This window comes from Pyrus communis, chromosome 13 (genome assembly GCF_963583255.1).
Source record: "Pyrus communis chromosome 13, drPyrComm1.1, whole genome shotgun sequence".
Lineage (NCBI taxonomy): Eukaryota > Viridiplantae > Streptophyta > Magnoliopsida > Rosales > Rosaceae > Pyrus > Pyrus communis.
The window spans coordinates 21,902,836-21,921,080 of NC_084815.1; positions in this window are offsets into that span (position 1 = coordinate 21,902,836).

Genomic DNA, 18,245 nt, shown 5'->3' on the forward strand with positions numbered 1-18,245 from the left:
GTAGTTGAGATTCTGTGGCTTGTGATTTAATCCATATAATTTCATTAAAGTCAAATCTAATGGTCAAAAGGGTGTCCCCATTTTTTTTTTGAAAAATGGGAATCCCTTCCCTTAAAGAGCCTGTATATATATGAGTAAATTGTCGATTTACTCCCTGAACTTCCACTTAGCTTTTGATTTCCCTCCTGAACTTTTCTATTGGAAAATGAAGGACTCAAACTAATTTTTTTTAGCCAATTTGACCCATACCGTTAGTTTTTCATATATTCCATCCATATTTCTGTTAAGTGAGACGATGTGCACAACATGTGAGGGTAGTTAAGTCATTTCACTCTTAAAAATGATTAAAAAACTGAAAATAAATAAAAAAACAAAACATTCCCTCTATTTTTTCCCGCTAATTCCTATCCTCAATTTTAATTTTCCCTTTCATTCTTATGCATGAGAAATGACATATGGTGTTATTGTCTTCATAAGTAGCTAAGTCAGTCTTTTTCTTAAAGCATGTACTACCGTTTTTATTTTCTTTAACAAATTAATAATTTGACAAATGCTCATGGTGTTATTGTCTCAAAAGCAGTGCATTATATATAAGAAATATGTTCATATTACTAATAAAAAAATGCTCAAGATAATTACATACTTTCATAATATCGTAATAATCCCATACAATTCCACAAAATGATCATTAAGAAGTTAGAAGTTTACACTGGTAAACTTTTGTTTCATGGCAGCTTGAAGAAGCAAAGCTTCTGCGTGGCCAAGGTCAGCATGAGATGGCCTTCAATGGAGTCTCACTTTTTTCGTTTTTTTAGTCTTCTCTTAAATAAATGTTTCAGTAGCCTGTTTTGCTCTCGGTACAAGTACTTATTTCTTGTTTTTCTCATATATATATATATATATATATATATATATATTTTTTTTTTTTTTCAAATAAATTTACAGGTAATGGAACAATTTTTTTGGTTTCGTCAACACCTTTCTACAGAACCACAAGGATACATGGAAAAGAAGATTAGGAGTGCGTACATACAAGGTATCTTCTTCAACACTAATTTCATATCACGTCATTGTAAAGCAGAAGGTTGATATTTAATTTGGTGGAAAAGAATTCACCAGCGTTCTTTCTTTGGATGATTGTTATAGTGCAATGAGGAATTAGTTCCCTTGATTGTTTTGCATTTTCTTGAACATTTACAGTTTGAAATTTCCGTTGCGAAATGCATGTTATCAGGTTTGTGTCATGTATCTTTAATTAGCGTGAAAATTGCATTATTGATTCCGACTGGATATGCATCCCTTTGTTAGAATATTTTTTGGGACCTTTTGAACATATTCTTAGACCAGCGGTCATAACAATGCAGAATCCTAACTTCTTTATGATGGAAATCAACGATTCAAATGCAGTGATCACACCAATTTATACAAGCAAAGGTTAAAATGCAAAGCGACATGTGCTTCAGACAATTCTCAAAATCAGATTCAACTTTGTCTCAAGTATGCATAAAATTATTGTTGATACCTATAGTAAATTTTGAGTTAAGCTTTGATACAAGTTACATTATCATTGAGATTTTGTTGCACTACCTCCTTTTCTACTTATGCTACAAGGAATCATGACTCAATTTTGAGTCTCTCATTTTAGCCACATCACCACCAACCACTACTGCACCTTAGATATAAATTAAATAACCATCACTCTCAAATTCATATGAAAAACTCATCATGTGAATTGTATATTGCTGGTATTTAGAAATCCGATCTTGATGAATTATTTAGAAATAAATGTGTAAAATTGTGGTTACGGATTCATAACCCGTAGTAGAGCGCGGGCAATTTTGCTAGTTTAAACTTATACAGATAAAAGCTCGCATAGTCTAACAGCAGAAAGACATAATTTTATTAATCCAAGTTTAAAGGTCATATGTAAAATGTAATGCATAGTACTTCATGAAAACAACTACATAATAACCGAAATACTCTTCAATTTCATTCATTTCTTTAAAGTGGACTAAAACAATGAATTCTTACAACAGAATAACATGAAGGGTTATGTTAGACCTTTATTATATGTTCACAAACACATTTGCACGTGAACAATTGAGCAAAGCTACAGAAGGAAAACGCGAACCAAACATCGAAACGTAGTAGTTATTCAGACTACTTCAAGTGGTTGTAATTGTAAAGTTAGTAGTGTTTTGGAGGTGGAGGTGATTTGTAATGATTTTGGGAGGTGGTTTAGATTCTAACAGGAGGAGGAGGAGACCTATAGTAGTATATAAGGGTACGTGATGGGGAGGGTTTTGAGTGGTACGGAGGAGGATGAGACCTTGATGGTGGAGGTGGTGACTTGTGCACGTAAGGAGGAGATATGTGAACATAAGGAGGCGGTGGTGATGAAGAAGGGGGAGGAGGGGATTTGTGGATATATGGTGGAGGTGGTGAGTGAATAGGTGGTGGTGGAGATTTGTGCACATAAGGAGGTGGTGGTGAAGGGGAAGGTGGGGGTGGTGACTTGTAAATTTTTGAACGAGGTGGAGAATGAGAAGGTGGTGGAGGAGATTTATGATAGGGTGGAGGGGGTGATGCTGATGGAGGTGGTGACTTGTAGTGTGGTGGTGGATGTATTACATACTTTCGTTGTGGGGGTGAAGAATAAGTATAAGGCTTCGTGGCAAGAACACTAGTTGCTAAGAGGCACAAAGCCAGATAATAAAACATTGCCATTTTTGGCAATTCAAGTTTTAGTTCTTGGAAACTTGTTTGTTGTGAATGTTTTGTGAAGGGTGAGAGCTAGCCCTTTTATAGTAAATATGTGACATCATATGTGACATCATCTATGACATCATTTGGCTGGATTAATGCTTTGAATTTTCTACATGGCAAGACTTTGGGATTTATGGAATTCCAATCAATAATGTCACGTGCATGTTTCAACCCATGATTTTGGGTTCCCACAAAGATTTCAACATTGATTTTCATGGCCTTCGTGAACAAGTCAATTTGCATGGTAGGTAAAATATTGTACAACTGGAGATTGAAATTGTAAAGCGTCTTCAAACTAAACAGGTGAACTTTTTCTCCAGCAATTAGTGAAGCTAGCTAATAAAACTTGTACGTTGAAAGTTCATAAAGGTTGTAATCTTTTCCTTATTAATTATTTATATAAGTTTTATTTTTTATGTTGAGTAAACAGTACTCACGTTATTGTCTTCGAATTTAACCTTTAGAATACATATGTATGAGGAAAAAAAAATTTATTTCAAATAAATATGTAATCCTTATTAACTAACCGATTAGCATTCAAATGCACTGTAAATGCAATGTCCCATTTTAGCAAACTTTGTTCAGTATTTTTTCTTTTTTCAGAAATTTCGTTATAGTATTCTTCTCTTGCCCTTGTGTGTAAGGTTTCAAAATAAAAATTTGGGGCATGTTTAGTATCCTACTCAAAAACTTGAATTATTCTTAAAACTAACTTCTAAGAACATCTCTTAGAAACAGTTTTTTTTTTTTAGGTTTCAAAAACGTGTTTGGCATTGAACTTAAAAACTATTTTTGAATCTAAAAATTTGAAAACTTGTTTGGTTTAACTCTTGAATACAAGATTTTTTTTTTCTTTTCCAATTATGTATTTGTTTTAAGATATACAAAACATATGAAATTAAACCTTAAACATACTATTTTGATATTCATGTGCTAAACAAATATATGCTCGATAACCAAATTAAACTTCAAGTCTTAGACAATAAATATTACATTAAAACATTCTAGAAAACCAATAAACTTTGAGACTAATTGTTATTGACGTAATCAAGCCACATTGAAAAAATACTCTCCCAGTTGTCTGGTTTGGTATTGCTGTGCTTTGAAAAAAAAACTGTTTCTGCTGTGCTGTGAGAATAAGCTCATTTTTGCTGCTTCACATTTTTAGCTTTTTTTCACCCAAAACTATGAAAATAAGCTGTTTTGAAGTGTTTACCAACACATTTTTTAGCTCAGTTTTTTTTTTTATACCCACTTTTTATAAAAGCACCTCAATACCAAACCAGTACTAAGTAGTAAAATATACCTGAAACGGGCAGAAGAGTAGCTACGATAGAAGACCACTGCTTTGATGGATTAATATTATGATCAATCCAGTTTGCCCATGTCCTCAAAGCACTTCAATAGGCCTCAGATGCATCAAACTTTGGATAAAGATAATCTCCCTGTTTATAGTAGCTTTTCCTGTTAGAAATAACTGTGTCATATTACTCCAATGTTCCAGTATCTTTTACAGAAGTAAAAATGGCCTAAAGAAGAGTTCAGGCACCGCTCAACCAGACTACGTTTCAATTAGTTGTCATCAATATAAACCAACCAAGTAATTTTCACGGTAAGAAATGCAAGGACATCATATTACTTTTCAGCATTTCAAATTTTATATACCCTACTATGGATGATCTTATGTTTTCAACCACCCAAAAAAAATTAAAAAAAGGAAGAAACACCCAAAACAAACCAGTGGTTAACACCCCTGAATGAACCAGAACACAATATTCCCATCTGCAGAACAAATGTAAGAAACTACATTATATTGATCCACTGATTATCAGAAACCCTCACAATCACTAAGGGTACTTATTGATCCAGAATCATGGTAGAAAAGATAATTTCAGCAACTTAGTTAAATCTTTAATGCGAGACCAGCCACAGGAGGGCAGAGGAACACAATTAGAAAGAAACATGGTAGAAAAGATATCACTTTCTGATCTTTTCTAACAGAACTTGCTACTAACTCAAAGAGTGACATTAAGTAATCAAACTTCAGATGACCGGGATCAACTACCGAAGGCTATGGACGCTCTATCAGAAATTTAGGGGGCAATTAGGATTGTTTCCAAACAACATAACATACTAAATTTAGGGGGCAATTATGGCTGAAATATTCCAGATCAGAGAAAACAGTACGAGGCAGCTCCACCTCAATGGACTTAGGCAAAGTTGAAATAGATTCAACCACACATAACCAGATTAAGTATATGAACAAATACGGTACTTGACAACACATTAAAACCATCCAGAAAAGAGTTGACATGGAAATGTTTGCATCAAATCCTTTCATGATAAACACAACACAAGAAGCGCCACATGATTATAAGTTACATCCAAAAACAGTCATCGAACCTTAAGTAACATCTCATTCAACCCAAAATCAATTAGACTTGACAACAAATTCAGTCCGCAAAAATGACTGTATGACTGAAATATCCCAAATCGGAGAAAACCCACATCACAACAAATTCAGTTCACAAATCAATCCTCATGGGCACATCAGAAAACATAAATAGAAGAGTTTTCAGATTAATTACCAAGCTATGAGCTCGATCGAGCTCGGTTAGGTTAATATATATACACAGTACACAAATGAATCACACCAATTAGCTGGATAAACTCAATTTCTCACAACCCAACAAACATAACACATAAATTAACTTTCCCATCATTTCCTCCATTTTCCAAGGAACCAAACAAAACAGTAAGAGAAAGCCCCATTACCTTGATCGTTTCTTGCAGTGAAGAGAATGACTCAGTTTCGTCAACAATCAAGCACTCAGAGATTCGAGGCTTAAAGCTATTCACCGGAACCTTCAACCTATTGGCCGGAATCTCTTGGTCGTTCGTCGTTGGTGAGGCGCAAGGCGTGGTCTGCGCAGCGCAGGTCTCTCAGACCTCCATCGGGGCGAGGGGCGCAGGGATATGAATTCATGAAAAAAAAAAAAAAAAAAAAAACTACAACGTGACTTTTGTTGTTTTCAAATTATAATAGGCTGTTTTTAAATTTTTTTGAGTCCAATTTTGCAAAATGGGTTTATCAAACAAGTTTTTTTTACTTTAAAATTTAAAAATTATTTTTGAGTTAAAAACTTTGGACTCAAATCTAATACCAAACAGACCCTTAAAGTCTTGCGTGCGTTTAATGTGTCTTAACAAGCGATGACTCCTTCAAGATACTTCTAGAGAAATTTGAAAATTTACATTGAAGATTTGGTGCATCTTTCTGTACATATATAAGTCGGTGAGGAAGAAAACCAAAATTACCAAAAATGGGACTATGGGCTCTGAAATTTATATTGAAGATTTGGTGCATCTTTCTGTACGTATATAAGTTGGTGAGGAAGAAAACCAAAATTTCCAAAAATGGGACTACGGGCTCTAACTAAGAGGTCAACTCATCTGTGGTCATCAAATAAGAAAAAAAAAATGGAAATGTTGTGGCATGTTTTACTGAAGGGAGAGAGTGTAACAAAGAGAGATGGAGAAGGGTTTGAGGAATTCTGTATGTTATTTCTCATATCTAGTGCTCCTATTTATAGTAAACTAGATAGAATTCCTTGTTTTACAAGTAATACAATCATAAAGGGATATGATCTTCAAGTATCCTAAATACAATCTCTAAGTGATGTAAACAATCATACATGTTCTATAAATAATATCAGAACACTCCTCCTTGAGTGTGTAAATACTCAAGTAAATGGTGCATCAGATCTTCAGGCAAATGTAGAAGCAGCTGATGAAGTTGTCTCGTCTAGTCAACACAAGTAGCAAACGCTAGTCTCCAATGGAAAATGCATGTAGGAGTAAGTCTCACCAAATCCTGCTAGGGTAAAACCAAATGGAATAAACTCATAGTCTAAGGATAAATGTGAATTAGTGCAATATGTTGATACTAAACATCTTTAAACGCAACTAGTAGAAAATGCACACAAGAGCATGACTGGTGTCTTGTCAAAACCTCGTCAGTTTAACAAAAATTCAATGGGAAAAATGCCCTTGATTAAGGGAAAAGAGTACATTAAGGTCAAGTGAGTGTATTTCAAGATACTCTCCTGAATTTGGTAAGCATTGCATATGAGATAGTTACACATACAATTCCTTGGACAAACTTCTAGAAAATAGACTTTAGCAGTAATTTCGCGAAGAGGTCGATAAGGTTGTCTTGGGATCGGATAGGCTTGACTTCAATCTTCTAATGCTTTGCTAATGTGAGAATGGTGCAATATGCTTGATGTTGACTTTGTTGATGTATCATGTCTTGGTCTGGTCAATATATGCCTTACTGTCTTCATGGATCGTTGTTAGGACTCAACGATGAATACAAAATCGCAGGGTACTTTAAATATGAACAACAAGAGCTCTCAACTCATGTGTGGTGTAGTGAGGTATGGTACGCTAGGAACGATTCGAAGATTTCGTAACTTAGGTCCATTTTATGGACTTCCAAGATATTGCGATATCCCTAACGGTAACATCATAACCATTTGGGAATATGCTTTGTGAAGCCTTGTGAGGGTTTAATAAGCAATCAACATCAGCATAACTAACAAGACAAACATCATTTCGAGGATTAGGAGTTGGATTCACTCGGGATGCATAGGGATGAGTCTAAATCCCTAGTAACGGAAAAATGTCAATAATGCAAATTTAGTGGCACCATGTAGGTGTACTGTTGTATCTTTATAAACAGATCAACATAGAAGGAGATGTGTAAAAGCCCACCCCTGATTTTAAATATTGTTTTTTTAGCCTTAATTAGTGAGCCAGGCGGGACCCACATTTCTTTTTGGTCCCCAGGTCTCTTTTCCTCTTGGGCTGCCACATGGCACCCTCTCTGTTCTTTCCGGTTGACCCAGTTTGACCTGTTGACTTTGACTTTGATCGGTCAACGGTCAATGTTGACGTTTTGATCGTTTTTCGAGTTTTCGTCTGGGACCCGTCCTAGGCTAATTTCAACATTTTGGACCCATTTCTGACGTATGTGTCTTGAAATTAAGTCGTTTGAGTAAAGTTTGACTCATTGAACCCTTTATGTGCTTAGGTGCATATATTGCGGCGTTTTGTCTTCGCTAGTCTGTGTAGCTTTTCGACGAAGAAGTACTGTGAGTGGACCATTTCTAAATGCATGTTTTTAATAGTAGAAATGCATACATGAAAATCATGATTTACTGAATACGTTTTGTGAATGTTTTATGAGAAATTGATTATCATGCTATATTGAGCTTATTTTGGAATACGATATTTTCTATCAAACCCATGTTCTTGTAGGGTATCTGATGGATGATGATATACTATTTAGAACATGTTTTCACACACTTCTTTATAATATAGATGATAGATGACTTTATACTATGAAGATGGTTTTGAGATATATGTACCTATGTTTGGAAAAATTATGTTCAATGTTTTGTGCGTATCTAGTGGTCATTATTCCGCTTGGGACGAGGATCTAGTGTTGGCATGTGGGCTGGGAGAAATAATCCCTAGCTTTAGGTCGAGGGACATAGAGCTAGCAAGGGGCCTGGAGAAATATTCTTTGGCTTCGGGTTGAGAGACATGGTGCTGGTAATAAGCCGGGAGATATTATTATTATTATTATTATTATTATTATTATTATTATTATTATTATTATTTGATACCACTATTTAGCACACTACATATGAGATATGTTTTATGAGATGTTTTATGGCATGCTAGGGTTTCGGAAAACCTATCACTTATATGCTATTAGTTTTCATAAAACTTTGGGGATTAGTATGTTGATAACTGTTTCAGTATATATATATCAAATTGGTCCACTCATGTTTGTTTTGCGTCCCCTCAGGACTTAGAATCGGGGCGTACAATCCTGACGTCAAGGCACTCCCGCATCAGCATCTTTGAGTCTTCTCGGTGTAAGACCCATTCATTTGTTCATTCAATTTTATAAGTATTTCTGTTTAGTGTTCTAGTTAGTGTATGCTCTGAACACGTTCCTCAATTGCATATCAATTATATTTAAATTTATAATTCTTATTTATTTCTTGTTCTCATGCATCCTAAATGGCTTGCATCACCTTCGGGTGTCAGCCAACATGTGACACCTTCGGGATCAGGGCGTGTCAAGATGTCTTATCTAATGCAATGAGCTAAGTACAACAAAGCAAAAAATTGAACTTAGATATGAAATTTTGGGTTCCACAACCTCTTCAATGATCTCATCTTCATTTAACATGTGGACGATCATGAGTGTACTTAAGAGTAACACATTTGGAGTGTGGTTCGACTGATGGACCAAAATACAGTTTGAACAACGCTTGAACTTTAGGTTAAAGCATAAACAAGTTTTCCCAAGATTTGTCATCTCAAATTTTGTCTTCATATGTGAGGTAGTTTTCTCAACCTCTCCCAGAGTCTTAGTGAGATTCATGTCATTGATATAGACTTCAACTCTAGAAATTCAGACTTCTTAGTTAAAACGCAAGGGCATAGTATATTCTCATATCCCTGACTAATCAAATAATCACTTAGACGAGTCAACCACATTCACCCCTAATTGCTTCAATTCGTAAAGCGAACACCTCATTTGAATTGAGATGGTGTTATCGGTCTAAAACTTATGAACTAGTTAATGTTATTCTTCGGGAATTACATGTAAATCTTTGTATCAATATCCCTATTAAGACGTTATAACCACATTCATAAGCTGAATAGTCAATTCTTTGAAAACTGTTGCAGGGGCATTTGAGAAAAGCCTTGCACCATAAGACGTGCCTCATGTTACACTATTTCATTCATCTCATTACACTTTTTTCTCACTTGTAATACAACAAGACTACATTGGGTGGCATAGCAACAATAGGTCTAAACATCCTTTGATAAGGAATATATTTTAACCTGCATTGTTTTATTTCCAATTGGCCAATTAGTTCTACGTTGACTACATCAACGGCATGTGGGTCGATATCGTCACTTTTTATTTATGCCGGTAGCTGCAATATAAGTGAAACATCGTTGATGATAACCTCATTCCAATTTCACATCTCACCTAAACTATTATATAGGACTAGGAACTTCAGGTCTTCAGTTAATCCAGATTAATATCATACGATGAATGGTTGAGACAAAAATTGAGTAAGGATTCGCTTGTGCCATGTTTCTTCACTTCTGGGTAGTTATACCTTTCAAACCAACTCAATTGTTGCACTTTAGGCCAATGAAAAATTGATTAGCTAGTCATATGAGTTGGGGCTTTCAACCCAGGATCCCAGGCCCAAGCCCAAAGGCCCAATACCTTTTAAGACCCGACATGTTGATCGGCCTATGACCCGGCTTGTGACCCGACCCGACCCTATTAACCCGATTTAACTCGTTAACTTCGATCAATGTTGACTTTTTGTTGACTTTTTTGGGTTTCGGTCGGGACCTCTTCTAGGCTAATTTCGACGTTCTGGATCCGTTTATGACGTCCATTTTCCCAAATTCAATCGTTTGAGTATAGTTTTATTAATTGGACCCCTTATGTGCTTAGGTGCGTTTATTAGCAGCGCTTCCGTCATTCTTATTACGCACGACTCTTTGACGACCAAGTATCTGTGAGTGGACCCCTTCTAAAATGCATGTTTTAATAGTATAAATGCATACATGAAAAGCATGATTTAATGGCCACGTTTTATGAAACATTTTATTAGTAAATTAGATCCACACTTTATGATTATCATGCTAACTGAAAATATTTTGGAATACCATACTTTATCAAACTTATGTTCTTGTTAGTATATATGATGGATGACTATATACTATTTATGAACGTATTTTTACACTTATTTGGAGTATATATGATGGATGATTATATGCTATGAAGATGATTTTGAGATAAATGTACCTATGTTTGGAAAGAGTATATTCAATGTTTTTGTGCTTATCTAATGGTTATTGTTTTGCCTATGGGCGATGATACTTATATTGGCTACGGTCGGGTGTGGGTTGGATATTGAATATTGTTATATGGCTACGGCCGGGTATGGGTTAGATATTGGATATTGTTATATGGCTACGACTAGGTGTGGTTTGGATATCGGATATTGATATATGACTACGGTCGGGTGTGGGATGGATATTGATATATGGCTACGGCCGAGTGTGGGATGGATATTGATTTATGGCTACGGCCGGGTGTTGGATGGTTATTGATATATGGCTACGGCCGGGTGTGGGTTGGATACTGGTATATGGCTATGGTCGGGCGTGGGTTGGTGGCTTCAGCCGTAAGTTACTGTTATATGATACCACTAGTACGCATAGTATATACGATATATGTTTTATGAAAGGTTTTATGACATGCTAGGGCTTTCGGAAAAACCTATTACATATGTTTTCATAAAACTTTGGGGGTTAGTATGTTGAATAACAGTTTCAGCATTTTACACACACACACAAACACACACGCACACACACATATATATATATATATATCAACTTGGTCCACTCATGTTTGCTTTGCACCCTCTCAAGACTTAAATTTGAGGCGTACAATCCTAGCGTCAAGGCACTTCCGCATCGACATCGTCAAGACCTCTTGATGTATGACCCATCCTTTTATTCATTCAATTTTATATTATTTCTTTTCTAGTGTATAGAATTAGTTGTATGCTCTGAATACATTCCTCATTTGCATATTAATTACTTTTAAATTTATAAGTCTTATTTATTTCTAGTTCTCATGCATTCTAATATGGCTTCGTCACCTTCTGATATCGGCCAGCACATGCCTACCTGGTGTTCGGGGAATATCAGGGTCGGGCGTGTCAGGAAATCCTGAATCGTCCCGAAATACCGAAAATATTTAGAAAATCTTGAAATTCAAGAATACCAAAATTTTGGTTTGGAATTGATCTTCGAATTCCTGTCCCGAAAGTAATTGGTTTGGGATTCGGGATCTCCTTATCGATTTGGATCACATAACGAACCACCCCTACAACCAAACACCTCTGGAGTTCCTTCCCTTATTCCGGATTAAGGTTAACTCTTTTTGGCAATCACAGAACACAATCTCTCACTCTCTCTCACTCTCTCTCACTCTCTCTCTCTCATACAGTACATACATCACAGGTAAAAAAGCACCAAACATCTGGTCAAACCTTTGATTTGAATACATATGCTTCTAGCCTTCTTCGGTGTGTCAATATCGCATACTTTTTTCTCTGGGTTCTCTAAAGTATGGACCTTCAATTACCGTGCTGCATTGCAAAAAAAGGGGGGAGAAATGGAGCTTTAAAGGTTTCCAGAGCTAAAGATTTCAGTTTTCAAGTTTTTGCTCATTTTTTCTTTGTTGTGTTTAATAAATTTTCCAAAAGTATGGCAAATTGGTTGTAGATTTCGTGAGATTTTTGGCGGTGTAGCCAAAATGCCGCTACGTGGTACAATTCCACTAAAATTATAATACGTGTATTCGTTTTTCATTAATATAAGTATATCTATCTTATTGCCCGTCAATATTATAACACATGGAATAATAACGAGCGTTTTGGGTAATACGTAAAAATTTCTCGCAGCTTATCCTATTGAAATTCTAGTGAGTGTGCCAATGTAGCCAACATTTTCATTAAAAGAAATGGTGTCAACTAAGTGTTGTGCCATATGCCACTGTTGAACGGAGGAGAAAAAAATGAGTTGCTAATTCCGTCGCCGACCAATCTGAGCACCTCTTTCTTTATGCACCCAATTATTCCCCCAAATCCCAATGAAGCCCTTCCCATCCACAAAAGCCAACAGATATTTCCAAGGCCATTACAGTAATTCCAACCGTTCAAAATCCATACGTTACAATTCCGCTTTCGGGTAAACCGCCTTAACAGTCCATATACCATCCGGAGCCCCGAGAAATTGTGGCAAGTAAAAAACGAGGGGCATCCAAGCCAATAGCGGCCACACCCGCCGATTTTTTAGCCTTGGAGAAGAAAGGCGGTTCCCTCAGTTTTCCAATTCCTCCTCTTTCTTCTTCATTCCTCCTCCCCAAGTAATCCAGAAACACAGTTTCCATTTAAATCCCAACCCAAAAAACCACAAAACCTTTCTCAAATTCTCAACAACTCCCATTTTTTCTTTCTGGGTTTTTCTTCTAGCTCTTGAATCTCAAATCTTTACGCAAAATTTCCACAGAAATGTATTCGTTTTGGTACTTTTGGTTGTATAGTTTGTTTGGTTAGTTTGCGTTCTTGGCGTTCTAAAAAATCTGCCGACTCTTCTTCTTTCATTTCGTCTTGTGTTTTGGATCCCATTTTTTATTCTTTTTGCTTAACCCCCACGAAACTCCTATACATGAACACCTTTTAGATTTTAATTAGTTTCTTTTTTTTTCCTTCAGATTGTAAAAATCACAGTAGGTTTCGATTCAGTTGTTGTAGTTTTCTTCTGGGTTTTGGTTGCAATGGAGTACAGCAATGACGATACGAATCTTTCTTCTGGAAATTCATCGGAAGATGAACTCAGCGATCAATTTACCGATTCGGGTACCACCACCGACTCTGCCCCAGAGACCGTCCAGTCGTCCATCTCCAACTGCGAAAGCGTTGTCGATTAGGGTTCTTCAAGTTCCCGGAATCAACCTCGGCCGTTCGGTGATGGGTTGGTCCCGCTTTTCGACGGGCACAGAGTTCACGACCTTATCAAGCAGCGGTTCGTTTCGAGTTTGGGATTGCTTGGGACGCAGGTAAGTGTTGTGGCGGTTCACAGAAACTCCTACTCGAGCCTCGTGGGCCAAGCAAGGCTGCGTTCGTTTCAAATTTACTTGAAAGCGGTGGAGGAGAAGTGCGGGGAGGTTGCACCAGAGTCAACAAGCCATGTAGGAGAAGAATTAGAAGTGCTGGCAGGAGGGCAGATTGAGATGACTTGCCACTGTAATGAGGATCCATGCGATGAGGGCAATCACAAGCTTCATGGTCAAATTGACGATAAATTTGACAAAAAAGTTTCCTGTTAGATAAGGAAAAATTGTTCCGAGCTCCATGATTGTAACGCTATTGTTACTAAAGAAACCAAGAGAAACCAAAAACAGATTTTACAGAATAATGCACTTTTCATTTACTGACTTACTTCCTTACATTTACATTAGGGGTATATGTATATATAGACAAGGCAGTGTACACAACAAACTTCCTCTAACATCCTGTAACAAATTATAACAACCTAACTAGACTATACAGTTGTAACAAGAATATTCTGTTGCCTAAACTAAATGAACTGTCATGAATTGGCATCCTTATCTTTACACCCCCTCAAGCTAAGCTTGGAGAGACTTGGAGTTCCAAGAGAAAGCTTGGATTGAAGAAAGAGAAACCGATTCTTGGACAAGGACTTAGTGTGAATATCGGCCAGTTGATCCTGGCTGCAAATATACTGAACTTTAACCAGATTTGCAAGAACAAGCTCCCGTATATAATGGTAATCAATTTCCACATGTTTGGTTCGCGCATGGAAAACAGGATTAGAAGCAAGAGAAATGGCAGAAATGTTATCACACCAAATGGTAGGTTGATCAGAGAAGGAGAAACCAAAATCGCTGAAAACTTTACAGATCCATGTAACTTCAGCTGCAGTATGAGCCAGGGAGCGATATTCAGCCTCAGTAGAAGAACGAGCTACTGTAGGCTGCTTTTTAGCACTCCAGCTGACTAAGTTAGAGCCAAGAAACACACAAAATCCACTCGTGGATCGTCCATCAAAAGGGCAGCCAGCCCAGTCTGCATCAGAGTAGGCAGACAAGGTGAGAGGACCTTTATGGAACCATATACCATGCGAGGAGGTACCTTTGAGAAAACAGAGTATTCTTTTGGCAGCTTGCAAATGTAAGGCAGTGGGAGTGTGCATGAATTGGCATATCTGATTAACTGCAAAGGAGATATCAGGCCGAGTCCAAGTTAAATACTGGAGACCTCCCACTATAGACCGAAACTCAGTTGGATTTTCCAAAGGTGTACCACTGTGATCCAGCTTGGCAGTGCCAAGAGGAGTAGAGCAAGGCTTAGCACCCTCCATTTTAACCCTGTGGAATAAGTCCATCAGATATTTACCCTAATGGAGAAATGAGTTGTCTTTAGTTCGATGAACTTCAAGGCCCAAGAAATAATGTAAGGGACCTAAGTCCTTGACAGGAAACAAAGAGCTGAGTTGCTGGATGAAATGATTGCACACAGAGGACACAGGACCACTGACCAGGATGTCATCGACATAGACAAGGACAATGACAAGAACAGGAGCCTTGAGAACAAAGAGAGATGCATCAGATGAGGATTGAGTGAAACCAAGAGACTGGAGGGCTTGAAACAGCTTGTCAAACCAGGCTCTGGGAGCCTGTTTGAGACCATACAGGGACTTCTTGAGTTGACACACATGAGTTGGAAAATTTGGATCATTGAACCCAGAGGGCTGATGCATGAAGACTTCTTCTTTTAAATCACCATGAAGGAAAGCGTTACTAATATCAAGTTGATGCAGAAACCAGTTGAATTTAACAGCAAAAGTTAACAAAATTCGGATTGTAACAAGTTTTGCCACAGGACTAAAAGTTTCTTGATAATCCAAACCCTCTTTCTGATGAAAGCCCTTGGCAACAAGCCGGGCTTTATACCGGTCAATAGTTCCATCAGGCTTCTTCTTGATCCTAAACACCCACTTACAACCGACAACATTCTGTGAGGAAGAAAAAGGAACCAAAATCCAGGTTCCAGTTGACTGAAGGGCATTGAATTCAGCCTGCATGGCTGCGCGCCATTCAACAAATTTAGAGGCCTGAGAGTAGGTTGTGGGAACATAATCAATGGAGAAGGAGAAAGGGTGTTTGGTAGCAGTGTAGACTTTAGGCTGAAAGATACCATTTTTGGAACGAGTAACCATAGGATGAGTGTTTTGAACAGGTAAAGATGGAGAGGAGGGAGAGGAAAAAGGACTGAAATTAGGGGAGGAGACAGGGTCACTGGAGGAGACAAGGGCACTGGAGGGAGGAGCAGGGGGAAGAGGACTGAGAGACTGAGAATCAGGTAAATTAGAGGGAGAAGTGGACAGAGGAAAGTGAAGGTCAAAGGCAGGAGAAACAGGAGGGATAGAAGGAGAAGGTGAAGCAGGCTTGGCAGTAAAAGGAAATGATTTTTCATCAAATAAGACATGCCGAGAGATGTATACCCTGTCAGTAGCCATGTCCAAACATCGATAGCCTTTATGTTGTAAACTGTACCCAAGAAAGACACACTGCTTGCTCTTGCCATCGAGTTTAGAGGCGACATAAGGTTTTAACCAGGGGTAACAGCTGCACCCAAAAACCTTTAACCGTGTATAATCAGGGAAGGAATGAAAGAGTAACTCCCATGGGGATTGCACAAGACCAGAAATGGGCAGTCGATTAATCAAGTATATAGCAGTGGATAGAGCTTCAACCCAATAGACCTGAGGAACATGAGAAGCAACTAACAATGTTCTGGCTGTCTCAACAAGATGACGATGCTTGCGTTCTACACAGCCATTCTGTTCAGGCGTATGTGGGCAATTGAACTGATGAGAAATGCCATGCAAATTAAGGTAAGACCGAAAAGAAGCACTAGTAAATTCACCCCCTGAATCAGAACGAATAGTCTTTATTTGATTTCCAACAGATTTTTCAACATAGGTCTTGAAATTTACAAAAGTAGAATACACCTCAGATTTTCTTCTCAAAGGAAAGAACCAACTATATTTGGTGTAATCATCGACTAACAACAGATAATACTGAAAACCACTCACAGAAGGAACAGGGGCAGGTCCCCATACATCACAATGAAGCAAAGCTAGACTATGAGAAGTAGATGAACCAGCAGGATAAAATGGCAGTTTGTGGTTTTTAGCTATAGCACAATCCGATCAGAAGAAGTCAATGAAGGAATGACCCTGCAGTGCAAGTTTATTACCAGAAAGAATTTTGCGAAAAATAATAGAGGAGGGATGACCCAAGCGACTATGCCAAGTCTTCACTGGAGCTCGAAAACTGACAAATGCTGATGGAGAACGAGAAGAAACAGTAGCAGTGGAAGGAGAGCTTTGCAGAGGATATGAGCCATCTTTAACTGGTCCCCGCAAAAGCATCTTCCCCGTAGAACGATCATTTACAAAGGATCCATCAGAATCAAGGGTCAATGAACAGGAATTGTCTTTAACAAATTGAAAAGCAGACAATAAGTTGTGCTTCATTTGAGGAACATGAAGGACATTGTTCAATTTAAAGGAAATATGAGGAGTAACAAAGAGGAACCGGTGTGATTGATGGACAGACCTTTACCGTCACCAATATAGACTTTATCTTCACCAGTGTAAGGAGAGGGAGAAGAGATGTTGGCAATGTCATTGGTAATGTGAGAGGTTGCCCCAGAATCAATGAGCCAAGACGGATAAGAGGACTTCGAGGTATAATGCGCACACATCGCAGCAAGCTTGGCTGGAGGAATTTTTCCAGAAATACCAAGATTCATTCGATCAAAACAGTCTATGGCCTCATGACTTGGATTTCCACAGATTTGGCAAGAGGTACGAGTACCAGAGGAAAAGGAACCACGATAGTTGGAAGAAGGACCACGATTGGAACCAGAGTGGAAGCCAGAGTTAAAGTTGCCCCGATGAGTGCCTCTATTTCCTCGAGTGTTGAAAAATCGATTGTTTCTGCCACGATTGGAATGATAACGAAAATTGTTGTGAATTGGCATCTGTTGAACAGCAAGAGCCTGAGATGGCGTAGGAAGAAGAAGCGGTAAAGCTTGAGCCGAGAGAGCATGAAACGGTTCAGTGGAGACAGAAGAGGCAAGTTTCTTTCTTCGATTCATGGAAAACTCCTTTGTGAGTAACAGGCCATGTAATTTATCAAGAAAAGTTGAAGAGAGACAAAGCATAATAGAATCAATAAATGATTCGAACTCATCAGGAAGACCAGCCAGCGTAGCAGCAATAAGATCACGATCTGAAACCGAAGCTCCTGCAGCATTCAGAGAATCAGAAATTTCCTTCAGTTGTTGCAGATAATCAACCATTGATTGAGAGCCTTTCTGAATACACTGAAGACGAGAACGAAGCTGATGAATGTGAGCATCGGAGACACCACCAAAACGTTGCTCGAGTTTGAGCCACAGATCTCTGGATGAAGAAACACCAACAGTAAACAAAATGACTTCCTCAGAGAGTGTTGAATTAAACCAGATGAGAAGATTTTGATCCTTCTCATACCAGCTCTCGAAGGCAGAATTGATCGATCGATCTGGTAAAATTGGCCGTGGACAAGGCTCAGATCCATCAATGAGACCAAGCAGCTTGTAGCGATGAAGAATTGGGGCAAAGAGAGCACACCAGGGCAGATAGTTCGAACTCTTGAGCTTGATCGGCACCATGCTTCCAATGTTTTGGATCGTGAGAGAGGTGTATGAGTGAGACGA